The sequence below is a fragment of the Phoca vitulina genome, unplaced genomic scaffold (assembly GCF_004348235.1).
Source record: "Phoca vitulina isolate PV1807 unplaced genomic scaffold, GSC_HSeal_1.0 scaffold12, whole genome shotgun sequence".
In the NCBI taxonomy this organism is placed as follows: Eukaryota; Metazoa; Chordata; class Mammalia; order Carnivora; family Phocidae; genus Phoca; species Phoca vitulina.
Genome location: NW_022589715.1, coordinates 28,836,516 through 28,859,742, shown reverse-complemented (window position 1 = coordinate 28,859,742; position 23,227 = coordinate 28,836,516).

Sequence of the window (23,227 nt, the reverse complement as noted above, 5' to 3'; positions counted from 1 at the left end):
AATCTGTATGAATTTTATTTCTTTCTTGCCTTATCGTACAAGGTAGGACTTCCAGAATGACGTTGAACAGCAGTGTTGAGAGAGGGCATTATTGCCTTTTTTATCAATCTCATGGTAAGAGCAACTAGTCTTTCACTAATCTGAGGTTCCAATTATACACATGTTAGGATGTTTGATATTATCTCATGGCTCTTGGATATTCTATTCTTTCATTTGAACACATTTTTTTTCTCTTTGTGTTTCAGTTTGGGTAATGTTTATTGCTCTGTCTTCAAGGATACTGATTCTTTCTTTGGCTGTGTCAAGTCTACATGTAGACTGTTGAAGGCATTTTTAAAAATCTGTTACTATGTTTTTATTAATAGCATTTCCATTTGAGTCTTTCTGTAGTTTCCTTCTGTGTTGAAATTATTCATCTGATTTTCATGTTGTTCATCTGTTCTATTAGAGACTTTAATATGGCAATCATAGTTATTTTAATTTCTCTGACTTTTTTACATCTGTTCTATATTCAAATAGGGTCTGTCGATTGCAGTTGTTTTTTTTAATTTTTTTTTCATAATCTCATATTTTGTTGTTGCTGTTGAAAGCTGGGCATCATGTGTAAAATACTAGAGACTGAAGTAAATAGTTTTTATGCATGGACACCCTTTACTTCTGATAGGCTCCAAGTGGCTCCACCCTCTTTTACTAGCCTAAACACATTCTCCATAAATTTGTTAACAGCTTTACATGTGTCTGGCTGTATCCATCCCAAATAAACAGGTGCTAACATCCTACCACTCCCTCCTACCACTTGTCTTTCTTTAGATTTCAGACTAGTTAGTTCTGTGACCACAAGTCTCTGATAGCTTCAAAAAAAATTGTGAAGTTGTAGTTTGGCTTTTTAATTGTTGTAATGGTGAAAGTGATGCTTCTTTCTAGGTCTCTGCATCCCAAGCAGTGTTTTATATATTTTTAAAAAATGTTTTAAAGAGATAATACAATTACGTGGTTCAAAAATAGGTAATACTAAAAAAAATAGTTAATATTATTACCAGGCTTGAAAAGTCAAAAATTACTTAAATGGGAATCTCACTTTCACTTATTTCTCATGCATCACATTTCCTTTCTCTCCTTTTAAGTTTTTATTCTGGAGTTCCTCTTTTTTAAATCCAAAAACGCAGCAAATACACATGGATATGCTAATTATCTCTCTCCCTTCCTTACAACAAAATCTTTGCCCTTTGTTTTTTCCCATGAAGATATATCCTGATGGTCACGTAGAGGCCTTCTTTGTTATTTTCACAGCTGGATGGTATCTTTGTGGGCATACCATATTTCATTCAACTGTTGCCTATTGTTGAACATTTAAGCTGCTTCTAATCTTTTGCTATTATAAATAATATCACAATGAACAATCTTGCAGATATATCCTTTTCTAACATGTGCAATTTCATCTATAATAAAGATCCCCAGAAATGAGATTGCTAGAACAATGCATCCACAATTTTATGTGCTATTGTCAGATTTGCCACACTTTCTTTTTGAACAATATATTTTCCAGTGTTATAGTGGAATTTCAGGTAAGAGAAAAATTAGACACGTGTGCTTCGTCTATTATCTTTGCCCAGTTCTTCACATTTCTACTTCTGACAACTCCATCCTCGTTTCTGTCCCCCACTACTTCACTGAAGCTGCTATTGTTCAGGTCAACAGTGACCTCCATCTAGTTAAATCTAGTGGTCACCTTTTTAGAAATCATATTGTATGACCTCTCAGCATAAATGAGAAGCTATATCTTTTCTTGGATTTTATGACCCACATTATTATTATTATTATTATTATTATTTGGCTTCTTTTTATTTAACTACTTTTATTTGCCCAGCTGCTCCTACACATCCCAATCTCTTAACATTTAGAAGCTTTCATTTCTACCCACCCACTTGCTAATGCTGATGCAGATATGAATAAGAGGAAAGCACATGAAAGAAATGTCATACTTTTGTTGAATTTAAGACTGGGGAATACCTGCATGTCACTTCCCAACTGGAAGCAAGCCTCACAGAAGTCCTTATATCCACATAAGAGGGAAGCAACAGAGACAGGTGTAAAGTTTCTGATCAGATAGCCTAAAACAGCCTCCCAGGATTCTCACACATTCAGCACTATGCAAGAAACAACGAAATGTGTTCCATATCCTCAGGAGCGGTGCAAAGTAGCTGAAACACACAAACAAAGCAAGGAAGAAAACCTCCATCCCATATTAATAACTAATTTGTCAAAATGACGTAGGGCATGAAATTATTATTTTTAGCTGAAAAGGGATATAAAGATCAAAGAGGTTGTATCTTGGCCAAGGCAATGTCATTGATAACAGATCTAAGAATATAAACTGGTTTTACTGTTCCTTGCATAAATTTTGCTTCCTCCACTTTAACACAACATTTACCTCCAATGTCAGAGCAATGTTTGGGACTTCCCAAAGAGTAGAATTTTGTAGATGTCTGTTTATCTTAGACATTTGTGTAGGATTTTAATTCCATATTACTTGCAATTCATGCTTGTTTTAAAATTATATTTATTTAACTTAAAATTATGTATCTAGTATTTTAAATTGTATTTCTAATCTTAATTCAGTTTGGGTTGCATGGCACTAAAATTAATTTTCCTTTTTTATGTTTAATAGGTATGTGTTTTTTTCTTCTCATATTTGTTTGTTCATATAATTTACTCATTTTTAAAGAAGATTTCATTTATTTGGGGAGAGAGAGAGAGAGTGAGCGCACACAGGTAGGGAGGGGCAGAGGGAAAGGGAGAGAGAAACTTAAGCAGACTCTGCGCTGAGCACAGAGTCTGAGGCAGGGCTTGATCTCAGGACCCTGAGACCACGACCTGAACCAAAACCAAGAGTTGGACACTTAATTGACTGCACCACCTAGGTGCCCCTAATTTACTCATATTTTTATGTACATATTTCTATGGCCATTTTTCTTGTTCATTTGTAGGACCTCTTTGTTTTTGTATTGAGGGCAAATCCCATTCACAAACCTAATTTTTCAAGAAACATGACAATTTCTTTTTTTTAAAAAACCACTTTATTGAGGTATGATTGGCATATAAAAAGCTGTACATATTTAATGTATACACCTCCATGAGTTTAGGGATAAGTATAAAACCATGAAACTATCACCACCATCAAGGCCATAAACATATCTCTTATCTCCCAGTTTCCTCCTGCCACAATTAGTATTTGTATTAGTATTATTTTGTGATAAGAACACTTAAAATAAGATTTATGCTTATAGCAAATTTTAAGTATACAATGCAATAATTTTAGCTATATGCACTATGCTGTATAGTAGGTCTCCATAACTTATCTTGCATAACTAAAGCTTTGTACCATTTACCATCACCTATCTTTTTCTTCCTCCATCCAGTCCCTGGAAATCACCATTCTACCCCACTCTCTGCTTTGAGTTTTACTATTTTAGAATTTTAGATTCCACATATATGTGGGACCATATAGTATTTGTCTTTCTGGGTCTGTCTTCTTTCACTCAGCATAATGTCCATCTATGTTGTTGCAAATGGCAGGATTTCCTTCTTTTTAAAGGCTTAATAATATTCTAGTGTATGTATATACCACAGTATATTTTTTTATTCATCATTCAACCACTGATAGACATTTTGGTTGTTCCCATACCTTGGTTATTGTGTTAATACTTCAATGAACATGAGAGTGCAAGTGTTTTTCTTTGAGATCCTTATTTTAATTCCTTTGGATAAATAGCTAGAATTGGAATTGTTGGATCATATGGAATTATATTTTCAATTTTTTGAGGAACCTCCATTCTGTTATTCATAATGGCTGTAATCAATATACATTTCCACCAACGGTGTATCAGAGTCCCCTTTTCTCCACATCCTTGCCAAAACTTATCTTTTTTTTCTTTTTAAATAATAGTTGTCCTAACAGGTATGAGGTGATATCTCATTGTGGCTTTTGATTTGCATTTCCCTGATGATTAGAGATGTTGAACACCTTTTTGTATATCTGTTGGCCATATGAGTGTCTTCCTTGGAGAAATGACTATTCAGGTCCTTTGCTCATTTTTAAATTGGGTTATTTGTTTTTTCTGTTACTGAGTTATAGGATTTCTTACATATTTTGGATACTAACCCCTATTAAGTATATGGTTTGCAAATATTTTCTCCCATTCTGTAGATTACCTTTTCATTTTGTTAATGGAACATAACTATTTCTAAATAATGAACTTTATATTACAAATCTTTATTTATGTTGGTGCTGGAAATGAAATCATAAATAAATCATGGCTTCTCCCAGCCATGAAAAACTAGCTTTATTGAACACCAGAGATTATAAGCTTTTATCCAATGAGCAAGATTTGACAAGCTGAAGTGCAGTTGGTTGACATGTACCGGGTTTAAAAGTAATTGGAGCCAACATTTAAAAATTGAAAGCTTTCACATTAAAAAAGTTCAAATTTGCAGTTCCTGTTGAGAAGTCAAAATATCTGTCCACACTGGGCCCACATTCTTGTTTGGCAGTGGTTACCTAGAACTGAGGAGCAGCTACCCCTTTCAAAGGTACATGTGTGTTTTCCACTTCAATGGTCCTCCTCCATGTTTATTTAAAAAAATACGGGATATATATATATATATATATACACACTTAATTACCATGTATTTACATATAAGCTTATCTATACCTTTATAAACATAGACATTTACATGTTCATAGAAGAATTTCTGTTGGGATACACATTATAGTAGAATACTATTATTCTGTACTCCTCCCTCCCTGTTGTTGTACACCTACATGCTTCACTCATTAATGTTGACTAGTTAGCCTCTGCCATCATTTAAGTCTTCAATCTCTTTTCTAGATATTATGAAAACTATGTTACTGATAACAACCTCTTCAAAAATTGATGCTTTGAAATCTGATCATCTGGGAACTGTTCTTCTCAATGATGTGGAGAAGAATCTTAATACAAGATTCTTATAGTAAACATACATCATCTAGATTATTCATGGAGATCTTTTCCTATTGCCTGATGCAGTGTATTATTGGCTGCTTTATTTTGTTCATTCATATCTTATTAAATGTTCACTTGAATATAAGCTTCTGCTCATGCTATTGGCCCACTTTGCACAACCCTGTAGCTGAGCTTTATACTGTGACCTTTGTCTTACCCCATCCGACAAACTTTTGTGATGCGATGTACGTATATGTAGTACTTATTTTTAATCTACATTTATGTTTGCTATCTGTATCAACATGTTGCTTGATAAATAGAGTCTGAAGCCCAGAGTTTTTTCCTCAGGTATGTAATATTTAATCCCTAAAAATGTTTTGTGCTACACAAGTAAAGAAGTCACAAAGTAAAGGTGCAAGTAAAGGGAAAGTGGTCACTGAATGATCAGAGAGACTGGTGTTGGAGGGGAAATATACATATAAATAAGTTATACACATATATAGAGCTATGAGGAATATTAGTGGTTTGGAAGGTACAATGAACAACCCTCCACACCTCTGAGTTTTGACCTATTGAGGAAAAGACCTAAAGAGCTAGATATGCAAATAGGATGACAATTACAGAAAACCTAATTGAAATTGCATAAGAATCCTATCAATTCTTATGGTCAGAACACTGAATTACTGAAGTGGAAGTGGTTATGAGGTGTTGACCAATTTCATTCACAGTTAATTTAAGTAATGGTATTTATACCATCATAATTATTATGCAAATCATGGTGTTGTGGATCCAAGGCTAGATAAGAGAAAACAAAATACTTGCCATATATGCTGAACCTCTCTTTGTCTGAGATGGACAGATTGTAGTTACTGTTTGAGATCATATGTATTTAACATTCTTGGACTGCTTTTAACATTTTTTCTAATTAAAAAAACTTTTTTAAAATTTTGTACCATCTCTTATTTTGGTGTGGATTTATTGTATGGCATGTTGGAACTGTTTTATACAAAGGGAAATACACATAGCTCTGGTTTATGAAGAGTTTGTAACAGTATGTGTTTACAAATTGCGTACTTTGAGATGGACAGGTGAAAGACACTATATAAGTGCCAAGTATTATTATCTGTCTAAATCTAGCTGAGTGAACAAATCTTTTTAATGTCCATTTTAATGACGCAGTTGTTCCATATGGTGGACTTCAAATGCATAAAACAAACCAGAGTTAGTACGTTCCCTGGAGAGAACCAGATTGTCCAGGTGTGCCATATTTTAAACTCAGGGTGGAATTAAGAGACACAGCTTTTCAAAATTCAAGCTCAAACAGCAACTCAGACCAAGTTAATTTCTCTCTTTATTGTTTCGGGCAACACAGGACTCTTCCACTATGAAACAAAACTGAAAAGCAGGTTCTAATCATATTTATTGTATTTGGGTCTGTATGGATATTGATAAGAGGAAGTCTCCTGGAGCTAAGCTACTGAGATTGAGTTATTTGCATAAGCTTGATTAAGTTTGATAAGACTCAGGTTGGGCTTATTTCTAGGCAATGCTGATTCCATGAAGATGGTTCTTCAGGGAAGTCTTTGGTGGTATCTTTTAGGTCTTGATAAATTTTGTTCATGGTGGTTCAAAGTCCCTTCTGATCTTTAGCCTGGCAGATGGAATAACTAGACACAGGCAATAAAGTCCATCAACCTTTGAAAATCATGGTACATTCATAACATAGATTTGGTTTTAAGAGTGGCCTGATTTTTATTGAGACAGTTTCCTTTTTCTTCTCTTGCATCTATTGTTGAAATGGATCTCTTTAGTTCTGATGGAAGTAACATTCTTCTTGCAAAGTAACTCAGGTGTCTTATGTGGCATCTTGGGGAGCTGGCTAGTCCTGTGACCATGAAGGACTGGAAGACAAAACCTGAGCAGGAGAGAGAAACTAAAAGTCTTGCTTTTTGTTGTGTGGGTGGAAGGGTCTGATTAGCTTGGTGCTTAGGTCTTAACTGTTCCACCGCTTGACATAGTCATTATGTGGTCGAAATGGACCATGCTGACACCAGATCACATGCACAGGCCATATTTTCCACCTTAGTCAGCAAATGAATGCTTTGAGTGCAAAGAAGACTGGAAGAGAGGTCAGACCTTGAAATATGATTCAATTTCCCTTGTTCTATAGCTAGAAAAAGTAGTCTTTGAGTTGCCTTACTTGTAATAACTTCTTACAGTATGCAGTTTACAAAGGGTCAGGTATCTCAAGCCCAATCTAATGCTTCAGCCACCATTCCATGTTGTAAGTCTTCCTAAGAAGATTTTAAACCATATCTGATCCCCAATTTAAAGAACTATGGGGTCTCAAATGCAAAGGATAACTCCCAGAATAATGATAATTATGCAATGGGTGATGATGATGACAGTGATTGCTAAAATTTACTGAGCACTTACAATGTGAAAGACATTAGCTTAACTCACGTGCCCTTAACTCTTGAACTCACTGAATTTGTACAACACACCACTTAAGCTTGTACTACATTATCCCTATTTCACAGATGGGGACCCTGAGCACAGAAAGTTGGTCATATTGTCCAGCTAATATGGGTTGGGTCCAGAATTCAAATCATGGAGTCCAACTCCATAATCCATCATAAGCCCCTAAACCACTTATATTGGAGTTGCCAAAAAAAGATGGATTCCTAGAATTGGTGGGCTTATCGACAGAAGAACTTTTTCTGACATAACTTTGAAATAAAATAAGGGTAATAGGGTGGGGGAAATTGACAAAGGTGATGACACAAGTCCTCTTAACTATTTTGTTACAGAAGGGGAAGGGAGGACTCGTTAGTCCTAAGAGCTCCACCTGAACAATGCTGCCTTCAGTCCAAATTATTGCTGAATGAAGGGGAGGGACAGAGTGGCTAGGTGATCAAAGGCCTTTCAGAGAAGAATGTGAAACGCCAGCCATGGGCTCTTCCCTGTCTCCAGGAGTTCACTGCACTGCATTTAATAATTGCTTCCCATTATTGCCTGGCTGTCCTTTCCAAATAAATCTACCTGATTGGGATGGATTTGGTGTGGGAATATCTGTTCCAGCCTATTAACCAGCACCTTTCTTGAGATTTCCCTGTCCACATTTATTAAGGAGATTGGGCGATAATTTAGGCTGGGTTCTGGTTCTCCTCCTGGTTTTAGAAATACAATAATGAGTACCGATTTTAGGCCTGAAAGTCAGCATTTTGTTTTCACATCATCCTTGTCCCTTAGTAGCAGAGGAAGAAGCACCTTGCTTTGGGTGTGAAACCGGACAATCAAAACATCAGGGTTCTTGGTGTATCTGTGAGAGTGGGAGATTTTAGGGGCAGATTTTCTTCTTTTTGCTTTTAGTTTGCTCTCTGAAAGTGACTGTATACCTAGCTATGCTGGAAGCTTCCGTCATTATCAAGCAGACCCTATAGAAATAAACTACTGGAGCCAAAGGATGGGGCACCCTATTCCTTAGGATAATTTAGAAAAAGCCCTCTCTTCCTTCTAGAGAATTGAATCTTCACAGTTCCCAATACTCATAGTTACAGAAATGTTTCTGGGCCTCCTCAGTTCTGAACCCATCACCAGTGCATGACCCAGCCTCTAGAAAAGCAGTGACTCTGTTTTAGGAGTCACTGTCCCCAATATTATTGATGGTATTATTGTTGAGCTCATACTATGGGCCAGGCACTATTCAAAGCACTTCATCTGCAGTAATAATTCAGTATTCACAATGACTTTGTAAGTAGGTATTATTATTGGCCACACCCATTTAGCAGGATTGGAAATTGAGACTTCAAAAGACTGAGTACTACTAACCTAAGGCCATGTAGCAAGTAAACTGGGACTCTAACACAGATCCTCCAGACACCCATGTTAGTGCTCTACCTATTCTCCCCTTTCATCTTTTGGCCCTGAATGGTCAAGGGACAACTTAGCTGTCAGTGAAATGTCACCAACACAGAAGACAGAGCAGAACAAGATGGAGATAAAGAGTGCAGAAAAGAGCGATGATATGGATTCATGGCCATGGCAATCTAGGGAAGATTTTTGGAATGCAGAAGATAATTCAGCCACACTGGCCATTAGATTAAGCTTGAAATAATAAAACATAACATTTTCTGAGGCAGCAGCAAAGAGACCCAGCTCTTGAGAGATAGCAATTAGAAGCTAGGTTTTTTTCTACCCATCTCACTTAATCCTCATAAACTCTCATTCCCATTTTACTAATGGAGAAATTGGGCTGAAGTAGGTGTTTGCCAGTTCGCAAAGTTAGGAAGTAGCAGGGCAGTTATATTAGCCAAGGTCAGGGTGTTCACATGGAACAGCCCACAAGGAGGAAAGTGGAGTTTGACCAGCACATTATTTCGAGAAATGTTTCTATATAATGGAAATGATTCAAGGTACCAGCATGAGATCTGTTTCTGTCTCTGTGTCTCTGTCTTTGTCTCTGTCTTTCTCCCCTACACACACACACACACACACACACACACACACACACACACACCTGGCCCTAGTGCATCTCAAAAGGAAAAACCTAAACAATGAGACGTTTTAAGGAGGAAAACAGTGTAGTATTACTGCATTACTTTTCAACTCCTGTGATTCCTGAGAGCATATCTGGAAAAGTGAGGGGGTTTCAGTGAGAGAAGTTAATATGCTTTATCTAAAACAACCTTTGGCGATTTGACTGTAACTTTGATAGTGGAATTCTACTTTTTGATTCTTTAAATATGTAGAATTACCAGTGGTATGTACCTAATCCTACATAATGTAAAAGTCATATTTAATTAAATTAATGTAACTGAAATACTTCAGTTGGCTTAACTTGTTCACTTTCTCTAACTAAATATCAGCTTACACTAAAAATTTTATTAATCACAGTAATGAGAATTTTTATATTAAATATATATATTACATTTAGTTTAAACGTTAATAGTCTACATTATTTTAATAAATTGTGCTAAGGGAGTATATATGGAATAAGTCTCTCATGCAGATTTTATTGGTTGCTGCATAGTTAATAGACACTAATGTGATCAGAGCCTGGATGTGATCATAAGATCAGTAGTTAAAATGATTGAAATATAAATTAGGAGTTGGAATAATTGTTTGTTAGAAGCTCAGATAATAACTGTTTGGTAATGCTCGGAGGGTCGAAGAAATAAAACATTCAAATGTGCAGCAGTAGCAGGCAAGAGAAACACTTGGAGGCAGACAAAGGCACTGGATGCTTTTCTGCTAATTGCCTCTCTCTCTCTCTCTCTCTCTCTCCTCCTCTCTGTCTCTCACTCCATGGAGGCCTGACATGCACCTGCCACCTCACGCGTCTTGCCCCCTGTTGGTTTCTCAACTGAGAAGGCTGAGCCTTCTACTCAGCAACCAGACCTGCTGCTTTCTTTCAGTCTCCTTTGCTTTCTCTACTTACAGTCGGTGAGTCTTACTGATGCTGATGCTGACAAACCATCTTGCTGCCATTTTGCCATTAAGATGCCTGATTCTTTGAAAACGGGTGGAAAAACCACACTTGGTTTTTGTGGGCTGGGATGCTCTTTTTTTTCTATGGCAGAGGTCAATAGACTCTTCCTGTAAATGTCTAGATGATAAATATTTTAAGTTTTCTGGACCATATGATCCTTATTGGAACTTCTCAACTCTGCCCTTACAGGAACAGAAAGCAGCCATTAGATAATACTAAGCAAATGGACATAGCTATATGCCAACAAAACTTTACAAAAACAGCCAAATTTGGCCCACTGGCCATAGTTTGCTGTCTCTTGTTCTATTTTGCCAAATGTTCTCCTGACCCAAGACACATTTAACTTCTCCTACAAGGAGATTCTCAGTTGAAATACCTTTGTCAACAACGAGGCTGCAACGAACTTCTTATACCTGTTTGTGTTCTGTGCAATCCTGACAAGGTAGAATTGGTGATTGCTAATAAAATAGAAGCAATCTACACTCCGTGACCCAGTAGCCCAGAGGTTAATTAAAAAAGAGTGTGGTCGTATTTAAGAGACTTAATCAACTTTTCTGTCTCACGCTATGAGGACTTTCTCCAGACAGGATTTGATGGTGACCAGATCTCATCCTGTAAACAGAGTTTTTGGGTAATTTTGATAGTGAATTTCCCCTTCTTATTTGCATTTTTTTCTCCCAAATTCTTTTTTTTTTTTTTTCCTCCCAAATTCTTGGTAGAGTTACTGAAAACCATTTTCTTTCTTTCAGAGCCTTTTGTCTACTATCTCTCCTCTCCATTCCGATTAATTCACCTGCCTTCTTCACCTTTTGGAATATTTTCCTTTAATTATTTATCTTGATGGTTTGACTTGGAAAGTTCAGGTTTCTTTTCCATAGAGGGTATTTGGTGTTTTTGAGCAATATGCCCTCTCAATCTCCTTAATAAATTCCTTAAGGAAGTTGGGGATTTTTGACAGCAATTTTTGAATAAAGGGCCTTCGATTTCCTTTTCTTCCACTCCCCCAGAAACCGTATAATTCTAACATTGTTTTCTCTTAATCTTTTCTACAGGTCAACTGTTTCAACTTTTGACTTCAATTATTCACTTTCAATGTTTATGTATGTTAAATTCATTAATTTCTATTAAATTCCCTTAATTTACTCACCGTGGGCAAAGCACTGTGAAAGACAATGTTGATGGAGACAAACACACTTAAAATAACCTCTACCCTCGAGACGCTAATCATTAACCTAAAATACAGGGTTGCATGTAATAAGCACTATGTGAGTGGCACCAAAGAAGTTAGTGAATGTGTAAAGGACATAAAGGCCATTGTTCTGTGGGGCTAGAACATAATAGTGGACATTGGTTTGTTTTTGTGTGGAGTATCTACACTGCTTTTGTGTAACCCCGTTTGTTTTGGGATTACCATGCCTCTTTATTCTCAGCCAATGTGCCAATTGACTTTATTCCCCGGGGCTCACGTGCCAGGCTAAGGCTGACAGTCCACTCACCTGGCTGGAGTTGGGTTTGCCAATAAATGTAAAAACCCAATCTGGACCTCAAATATGTGTGTGTGTGTGTGTGTGTGTGTGTGTGTGTGTATGTGTGTCTGCGTGTATCCATTCCAGAAGCAATTTCTCTCTTCTGTTGGGCTGGATTTTTTGACAAAGGGAGTCTGAAGGTGCTATAGGCCACTATGCAGATCCTCAAATGTAGAGAGCCCAGAGTAGCCAGGCAGAGAGCTGGACCCTGCTGACATCGTTTGGGGTCAACATCAACTTGGAACTGAAGTTGAACTGGACTCCTAAGCTACCTGAACCCTATATTTTTTTAGCTTAAACCAGTTTATGTTGGGTTTTCTGCCACTTGGAACAGAGATATTGATAGAGTACATGGTAATGGAACTTGGACTTGAAAGATGGTAGAATCTTTATAGGTAAAGACGAGGTCACAGTTTTGAAACCTTTTTGTTTACACACAAACTTCTGTATTTGAGAGTGTTGAATATAGTTTTCCATTTGGGGCAAAACACCAATTCAAAGGTTGCTAGTGTTGGAAGTATTCACTGTATTCATCACATTGCCCACAGATGCTTAAACCATTCTAGGACTCCAAAATAATCAAAACTGGAAAGGGCATTTCCGAGCACTTTAACACACTTCTTTATGTAACCCACTCATTTCCCTCAGTAACATTTCCACTCACAATCTACGTTACACTTCGAGGTCTTTATAGATGGCTTACTTTTTCACCTTGTATTTCTAGTCTTCAATCCCATGAGTTTTCTTAGGAGAAAATTGGTATTTTTAGCCCCCCCCCAACCATGAATGTATGGGAGGAGGAAATAAAATGAATATTTTTGGAAATCCACCATGTGTAGAGATTTATATTTTATCTCATTTAATATTTGCTGTGACTCTAAAGGAAATTACTATTACTCTCTTTAAAGGCAAGAAAAGAAAGGCTTGAAGGGCTTATTTAATTTATCAAGTTTGCATAACTAATACAGAGAAGCATCAGGATTTGAATCCAGGTCCCTCTGACTCCAAAGCCGCTGCTGATTTCTCTACATTGCATTGTTGTCATTTTCTACATAATCTCAGATGACAAGCCAACCATACCCCATTTTCATCTTCTATCCGCTGACAAAGTAGAGGAGCTGGCAAGAGCCCAAGCAAGGATTTCTCTGGTTTGACCTCTCTGATGCTCCTCAAGGAGCTAGGCCGTTATTGTGGTCCAATGTCAAGGCCATTGTTGTGCCTTGGGGCAGCTATTTTTTTGTCTATTGTGATTGGTGGAGGTGGCTTAAGGCTCTCAACAAGGTGTAGTAAAGCTGAGAGGGTAGTGTTGTGGCTTTTGGCTGCAATGAGTCTCTGTAGCTTCTGTTGTTAATGGCCACAGCTGTTGGGGAGGGCTGAGGGAGGGCTCGGGTGCTTGTCACCTCTTCAAGCACTTCCGGGCCCTTCACAGCTGGACAGCCCAGATTCTATCAACACTCTGCAGAGTGCTATTCACAGCTGGATCTCTGCTCAGCTCTGACACTGTACAGCTTTTTCAAATAACAGCACTTTCAAAGAACATGTTCAAAGTCAGCACTTCTACCCTCCCCTTTGACTCCAGCTTTATTTGACGTACTGTCCCTTAACTAGCAAACCTAAGGGGACCCACTGCACCTGCTCAGCAGGGCCAAATGGAGTTACCTAGGGAAGTTGGCAATTGCCCCTTATCCTTCCAATTTCATTAATCATACACACCAAACTCTGAGATCAGCCCTGAATGTCCAGTCATCTGCTAGGAGAGACACATAAACTAAATTTTGGTGATTAACAACAACCTGGCCTTGGAGTGGATTTGAATACTGGTGCCAGCACTTAATATCTATGTTATTACTAGAGGTATCTGAAGCTCTCAAGTCTCAGGTACAAAATGGGGATAGATCCTACTTCGGAGGGTCTTTGTGATGATTAAATAAAAAGAGGATTATAAAGGAGCTTGGCTCACAGTATGTATTAGCATGTAGTAGCTATTTTTACTGAGTGTTCTTGGTTCCTCTATTACTTTTCTGTTTTCAGTTAACATCTATTTCTTTGGTGAATGAAAATACAAATTATCTTACAACTTCCATAGTAGATCTTAATATTTTGCACTTCAACTTTCCAGATGTGCGGGAGAAAGTATTTCTAATCCTCTAGGATAATCTTAAAAATATCTCTGAATTTTGTTATTGAAATTAAACAACTTTGCCCTGAGCGACAACTGTGTCTTGTCATATTGCAGCATATCCCTGGAAGGAGCAAAGCACATTACCCTGGAGAGTGGCTCCTGCTAAGATGGGTGAGTTTCAGGGCCAATGATTAAACCTTTTCTCTCTTGTTATGCAAAGCCTATGGTCTTCAAATGGGATATCAAGCTCCATTTGCTCTATAGGCAGAGAGATACTTTCAGGATGATACATTTGGAAAAATTTGGTTTCTGCTGTCATGAGTTTTCTGAAGGATTTTCTGTGGTGCAGTATTTGTAAAACCAAAAGTCTGGGGTCTATATCATCCATATCGCCAAATAGAAGGAATCTTAAGTCAATGATCTCAGCTTTGATAGGAGTAGGACAGGCATGGCATAAAAGGAAGGGAAGGGACTGGCAGGATTCCCTGGGATCCTGGAGATTCTATTCTCCTCTCTCTTGGGCCTGATTTTAAACTTACCATCTTTGGATTGTTAGAGAACTATATCACCTGAAGCACTCTATAAGAATCAAACCCCTTCCTGGAAGGCAGAAGGCATCTCAGCTCACATTCTTTACCTTGGCACCAGGTTATTTTTGGCAGTCAAATGCCAGGCTTAGCAGCACATTGTGGTTCTGAAGACACTTTGGGGTGGTTTGCAGTTGAGTAACAGTTGAACTATTGCTAGTGCTTTTAGAACACAAGAATTGGGGCAGAGAAAGAGCACATTGATTGATCCCCTGCTGAAAATGTGATGAATAAGTTGAATGAAAGGGAGGATCACTTAATGGGTTCAACTCTGCTGTAGATACTGCAAGGCTGGAAAGAACTATAAAGCTCAATTTCTGTCCTTAAAGAACTTGTATTTGTGTTGGCAAGGCAGGAGTAAGGCACATGAAGCAACAGACTAGATGAGGGAGTGTGTGATTAAGTGACAACCGAATAGTACAGACAGAAAGTGCTCTTGGGGCCTGGCCTTGGGAGAGATGGTGGAGACAGCCAAGTGTTGACAGGTTTGCAGTAATCTGATGTTTCTGTGAGATGTTTGCCCAGGGTTAGAGATGCAGTTGTGACTGTGAATGTGGCAATTCCAAAAATCACATCTCAGTGATTGTTTCATCTTCTCAAGTCCCAGATCCCTGTTGATTGAGGAAATCACATTGGAAACTTTTCAGGGTCACAGGATAGTAGTTTGCGCTAAGAAGCCATGTAGCTAAGAGTTTCAACAGTTCTCAAGGTCTGGTAGACTTGTAAATTTCTAAATGTATGAGATCAGGGTTGCCTTACTTCCACTCACTGACCACGTGACCTTGAGCTTGTAAACCTGCTAAGCTTTCTTTCTCTGCTGAATGAGAACGATAATACTATCCTCACAGAGTTGTTATGAGGATCACAGGAAGATAATGTATACAAAGTGCTTGGTACATGGAAGGGGTTTTAGTACAGACAGGTTTATCATGGTTACTGGTGGGCCTGGAAAGAAACACCTTTGAAATGAATATAAAATCAGAGAATGTGGGGGCTGCAAGGGATCGGAGTGGTCACTTGGGCCAACTCCTTGTTTTATAGATAAGGAATGGAGGCTGAGATAAACTAAATTATTTGCACAACAACACACCAGCAGTGAGAGTTGGATAAGGCACCATGTCTCCTAACTGGCATTCCACTGCATTTCTCTATCATATGGCCTCCTATGCTAGATTGGTATAATAAGTCATTGAGTTCAGGAACTCCTTCTTCCTATCTGTCTCTTTCTTTCACTGTCTTCCTCCGATGTTGTCAGTAACTACTTTGTGTTAGGCATTGTGGGGGATTTAAAAGTACACAAGATGCAGTCCTTGCTCTCAAGGAATTGGTACCTTAGATGACTCAGCTACCTTTAAGGTTTTCAGATTCACCAGGGGTAAATGGAGAAATGGTTGACATAGCATTAAGGGTAAATAAGGCACAGGGAAGAAGTCATGCCAGTGGAGTGGTTCAAGCAGATTGGGTTGACATCCTTGGACTTAACCTTGAGCAAGTTACTGAAACTTCCTATCTGTCTATAAGAAGGATATAATAAAAATATCTACTTTCTAGGGTTGTGCAGATAAATGAGAATGTAGTACAGTGCTTGGCACATCAGAAGCATTCAGTCAATGACAGCTGTATTTATATAGGAAAGACACCAGTGGCATTGTGTATAAAAGAGAATAGAATAGTAAAAATAAAATCACAGAATCATAATAAAGGATGTCTGATGCTAAGTAGTGATTCTATTCAAATCCTGGAAGTAAAGTTCTTGCACAACAGTGACCTTTTTGCTTTTTAGGAGTGGGTCCTATGGTATTATGCTAGACAGAAAACTCAGAGTCACTAAAGCTTTTTCCAGGGAATGAACTTGGCCCCCCTCCACCATGTTTAACATCACAGAGTGATGTGACTCAACAAATATGAGACCATTAAATTTTCCTGGGAAGTCAAAAGTAGTGAATCTGGAATTTTTTTTTTAAGTATTTTTTGCCAGATTTTTATTTCTCAAACCAGTTTCTGATTAGCAGCTTCATCTAGGCATATGAGCTCCCCTTGTTTCTTACAGTTCTATTTCAGATCCGTTTTTCATCAGCTCTATTATTACACATTCTTTTCAAGACTCACTCTCAATGTAATAATACCTACCATTTCCTTTATAGTGATTTATGACTTTATTAAAGCTCTTAGATTTCTGTTCAGATTTCTAATCTGTTGACTTGGGTCATTTTGTATAATTTAATTATTGTCAGAGGTTTTGCTAAAGGTAGGGACACCTGCATTTAATTAATGCGCTGTTTGCATATTTTACATCATAAATAATGATGCCCAATAAATTACATCTTAATACTAATCCTGTAGTAGTCCTCACCAAAACTCCTTGCACTTAAATCCCTGCCATGGATCAAATCATTGTCGATGGTACTTGACATCTGAATTTTTCCCCAGGACCTTTCTGACCACTACGAAGATTCTTCCCTTCTACTCGTGTATATTATAGGTATACCCAGAGCTTTTAGAAGTTCACCAGTAAAGATGAGGAGTGGCACAATTTGATTTTTTTCTCTGTGATTTCCTTTTCCAGATATACAAATTCCAAGAATCCAGGTGGTTAGGAGCCAGTTCATCTTTTTCTAGCCACTTAATTACAAATCTACATAAAGATCACTGTGGCTTATGGTGGAATTGATGGGCTACCATCTAGAATACATCTCCTTCAGACTGTACAAATCAAAGTCACCACTTTAAGAAAGTATTTCAATTTTACTTTCATCAAAGAGTTAAAAAGCCAAAGCCTTTTAGCATCTCGTTTCACTTATACACATAGCCCATTATAACCTGCATAAACAAGGATGACAAGTTGAGATTAATGAGAGTCCCCAAGTGACAGAACAATTTAATTGTCAGAAATCATAGGAGCTGAACTTTACCAGTGTATTTATACAAGACAACCATACTCTAAAAACTTCCCTAATTGATTATGACCAATAAGTAATAACTTGGAAAGCAGTTTTCTGGTATACAAATAATAAATGACTCATAATAGTTAATTGAGGTATTAAGATGCATAAGGGAAGAATATTAGATTGACTAGATAAATGATTCATAACGTAACGCAAATAATTGGAGGGTTCATACTCCTAAGTAGGATATAGCTCATAGGCAATGCTGAAAGTACACCAAATAAAGGGAATTGTGTTGCTAAATGAACTCCCAGCTAATTGGGTATCATAACTACATTGCCTCCAAGCTCCATTGGATCCTTGCTTTCAGGCAAAGCAGCCTTCTATAGATCCTTCTAAGGATCAGAAGGTGGGATCGTGGGTAGGGCAGCCAGCCACATGCAGAAAGTGGACTGCATTCTGGCTGAGTGCATAGTATAGTGCCTGGTCCTGTCTTTCAAGGCTGTCTTTGACTGGCCGTGGGCCCAGCTTTGGGGATCTAGGGCACCTGATCTAAAGTCTCTCTCAGCAACCTCCATGTTGATCTTACTTGCAGATGGTGGCAGCTGCTTATGTAATGAAACTTTGAGGACCCTTTGCACTCTGTGTGTGCTTGATTGTTCTCCATCTCAAATCCCAGCAAGTTAAGTAGTTTGATCAAAGTCAAGAGCAGAAGTAAGTGACTACACCTAAGTGTTCCAACATCAGGTTATGTTGTCTGTAGTCTCTGTCTAATATAATTAAGAATAGTCTCTGAAAAATGTAACTTAAGAGCACAGTTTTCTTTTTAGTCATTGTCTATTTTGTCTTTATTTGCCACCTGCAGGTTTTAGTGTGTTGAATAGTACTTATGCTTTAGAGCTGTACTAGAATTTCTTATTGGGAATTTCATACAAAATCCCGCACTCTCAGTGCACTTCGATTGACTTTAATTTCTGATTGCACAAAGGTTCCAAATATTCCAAGCCCATTTTAAACTTCTTTCTGAGCAGGGACACCTGGGTGGCTCCGTCGGTTAAGTGTCTGCCTTCAGCTCAGGTCATGATCCCAGAGTCCCATGATGGAGTCCCATATTGGGCTCCCTGCTCAGCAGGGAGTCTGCTTGTCCCTCTGCCCTTCACCCCACTTGTGCTCGCTCGTTCTCTCTCTCAAATAAATAAATTTTAAAAATCTTTAAAAACAAAACAAAACAAAAAAACCCAAAAAACTTCTTTCTGAACATCTTTTAAAATCCTGTTCTGCTGATGGTATGTGGATGGCACTTAACTTCTCTAATAGCAAACTGGGTACCCCTTTGGTTTCATCTTAGTTTAATTTTAAAATAATAACATTTTTCATTGATTTGAGTGAGAGATAAGCAGTGTTAGTTAAGCAACTAACTACAACATGTGTGCCTCACATCTCACCAAACTTTCAGAAATAGAAGATATTCTTTTGTTTTGCAAATGAGAAGCCTCAACTTGAAGGAGATGCAGTGACAAAGTGTGTTTTACACCCTTCTCCCCTTGGTATCCTTTATTCCCGATTATGATGAACACATTTTTCTGGCACAGAAGTAAATACTTAATAAATGCCAGTAGAATCTAATTCTGCAAATGCCTGACTTAGGCTTTAGGATTAATGGATAAATAAGTTTAGACAGAGCAACACTGTTCTAGTCTTCCAACTAGAAAACCAATGCCTGATGGTGGTTTGGTAGCATTATTAAGAATAAGAGACCATACTTACATACATACATATCTTAACTGTCCAAGGAAACCTTTATGGAATACAGTTTCTGAATTTAGAATCATAGTCGGTCACAGCTCTCTTCTGGGCAAATCCCTGCAATAGCTTCTAGTGCCTCTTGGGGCAAAGAGTCACAGTCTTTACAGGAACCTGCTGTTCTTGAACTCTAGGCTCTTCCTCACATATCTGCATAGCTCACTCCCTCATCTAGAAGTCTTTGCTCAAGTATCTGTCACCTTTTCAATGAGGGTTACTCTGACTGCTGTATTTAAGAGGGCAGCCTGTGCTGGCCCCCAACTCCCAAACTCCTGATCCCCTCAGTCTATTCAATGTTCTCTATCTTCCCTAGCATTTAACATGCTTTCACTTATAGGGAAACTTTCTCATTTATTGTTTTTATTGTTTATTGAGTTTCTCTCACCATGAAAATGTAAGCCCCAGGAGGGCATGGACTAATGTCTCATTTACTGATACATCCCAAGTGCCTAGAGGAATGTCTGTTCAGTAAGGGCTGAATGAATGCATGGATAAAAATAACTATTTGTTGAATGAATATAGAGTAATCTACCTTTTCCTTAAATAATTTCACCTTTTGACTAAACTATTCTCATTATCTGGGAATTAATAATGATCAGTCCTAGATCTGCGCAGATTTTCAAAACTTCCTCATTTTATTAGGTGTCCTGCTTTTTAAATTTCACCTAAAGGTGTAAAACCATAAATATACCATTTGGTTATTTTTAAGTACAGTAAAACAAATACTAAAGACTTGACTTCTAATTTTTAGTAGCAACTAGATCTAAGGAGAACATGCTGCCATCTTGGTCTGTCCAACCTCTTTCATTTCTTTCAGATAAGGCAATCAAAGCACTCAGGCAGTGAGTAGTACCCTCAAGGGTGCTTTGCTGGTGAGTGGTTGGGATTTGGAGGAGAGACTTGAATGTTGATAGTTGGCCTCTCAGAATATTCTTGTTGGACTCTATTATTACTGCCCCTCCAGACTGGTGTGTGTGTTATGCATGTCATTATCCTGAGTGACCATAGGTAAGTTGATTCTTTAAATCTCATAAACGTCCTTCCTCCCTCTTCTTACATCATCTTTGAGACAAAAGCTGTAGGTCAAGTGAACCGCACGGTGGTGAAAGCTCTTGCTGTAGCAATCCAACTCAAGTCTGGTCCTTTTGCTTGAGAAGGCCAGAGCAGTTCTTTTTGACTGCTTCTTCTAGGCATGCTTGAAAAATAACCAGAGAGCATTCCCCTAGCCTCCATCTATGATTTCACTGGGAAAGTATGCATAAGATACTTTGGAAATAAATATACACAAGAAATTACAACTCTGTTTGAATGACCCTCTACCTTGGAATGTCTAGAACTGTGAGAATTATAAGGCCAAGAAATATGTCCAGGCCTGCTTGCTTGAAAAGTTACTATTCCTTATATGGAATCTGAACAGACAGGGAGCTGAAGTTATATAAACTAAATGTAGATTTTTTTTTTTCCCAGCCACTTATGTGCCTCATCCTTGACCTATTTCATTTATAGGTTCCTTTAAGATATTATGTCTTGAAAGTTCATTGCCTCCTTGATGGTCTTCCAACACTGATTTTCAAAAACAGTCAGTGCTTTACATGGACTCTATATCAGAAAGATCCAAGGATGGATGAACCCAGAAGGGGTCAGACCATGAGTGCACTTGTGCAATCAAATCAGTAAAATATGAGGCTTGCTGAAAATGTGGGGGCCTTGTTAGAGTACCCCAGGAACAGTTTATTCATTACTGTTAGAAATTTTAAAATATAGACATCCAGAAATGTTTAGTCTGGTTTTCAGTAAGGAAGAAGGGCAAGTGGATTCAGTCAAGGACCCACAGCACAATAAATATTTCTTTTACTCTGTTTCCTTGAAAAATGGAAAAAATAGAGCAACAAGCTGTTAACCTAAAGCTAAAAAATAGAAATTCTATTTTTTAATAGGGGTAATTATTTTATTATACCCAATGTAGAATGGGCACATTTTACAATTTTGGTTTGCACAGAATATTTTAATGTAAGCAATCCAGAATATTGACAGCATGTGTTTGAAAGTTATGCTTTCATTAATCCTTACCAGCAGTTCTGAAGTCTCCCTGGGTTCAAATCCCAACCATATCAGTAACAGGATAGGTATCTTATCCTTTCTAAGCTGCAGTTCCTCATCTAAAAATGAGGATTAAAAATAGCACCTACCTTCTAGAATTGTTGTAAGAGTTTAATAAATTAAATCAACATAAATACAAAGCCTGATATGTACATAGTGTTTGGTAAGTAGACACAATTATTATTCTTACTAGCCATATATATTGATTGCCATACTTGATAATATTAGAATTTTTAAAAAGTGGAAGGTAGATTGTAGAAAGATTCCATGCATATTGAAACTGGCCCCCTTAGATGAACGCACTGCCTTGTTATTCAAGGTTTCTTTTCCTTTTCTACACTTAGGTCTACATTTCTGTACAAGTGGAGGAGAGGGACAGTTACCTAAACAAATCAAAGGAAGTGCTGATTTTTGCCTTATTATTGGAATTTTTCAGATGGAATCTTGCAGTTCTTATATGCTTAGAGTCTGATCTTATACTTGTACTTCACTTAGTTGCACAGATATGTAGAGACTGATCTGCAGATTGACCTAGAGATTTTTTTAAAAAGCTGTAATAGATAAAATATTGCTGTTTCTTCCTAAAGCTTAGATGTCAACATTCCCTCACACTGGGAATAAAAAGGAACATAAATTCCTTTTATGAGGCCAGCATTATCCTGATACCAAAACCAGAAATAACACTACTAGAAAAGAGAACTACAGGCCAATTACTTTAATGAATATAGGTGCAAAAATTCTCAACAAAATACTAGCAAGGCAAATTTAGCAGCATATTAAAGGGATCATTCACAATGGTCAAGTGGGATTTATCCCTGGGATGCAAGGATGGTTTGATATATCTAAGTCAATCAATGTGACACACATTAATAGAACAAAAGAAAAGAATCATATGATCATCTCAGTAGATGCAGAAAAAGCATTTGACAAAATTCAGCATCTATTCATAATAAAAACTCTTTAACAAATTAGGCCGAGAAGGAACGTATCTCAACATAATAAAGGATGTATATGATGAACTGACAACTACCATCATACTCAATGGTAAAAGGTTGACAGCTTTTCCCCTAAGATCAGAAACAAGACAAAGGCACCAACTCTTACACTCCTATTTCACATAGTACTTGAAGTCCTAGCTAGAGCAATCAGGCAAGAAAAAGAAATAAAAGGTATCAGTATTGGAAAGTAAGAAGTAAAATTGTTTCTATTTGCAGATGACATAATTTTACATGTGAAAAATCCTAAAGATTCAACCAAAAAACTGTTAGATTTAATCAATGAATTCAGTAAAGTTTCAGGATACAAAATTACCATACAAAAATCAGTAGTGTTTCTATACACTAACAATGGATTTTCTGAAAAAAGAAAAGAAAAGAAATTGATCCCATTTACAGTAGCATCAAAAACATAAAATATTGAAGAATAAACTTAACCAAGGAGGAGAAAGTTTTCTACTCTGGAAACTATAAGACATTGATAAAAGACATTGAAGAAGGCACAAATAAATGGGAAACTATCTCATATCCATGGATTGGAAGAATTAGTATTGTTAAAATGTCAATACCATGAAACACCATCTACAGATTCAATGCAATCCCTTTTAAGATTCCAAGGGCATTTTTTTACAGAAGCAGACAAAACACTTCTAAAATTTATATGAAATCACAAAAGACCCCAAATAGCCAAAGAAATCCCAAGAGAGAAGAACAAAGCAGGAGGCATCACACTCCC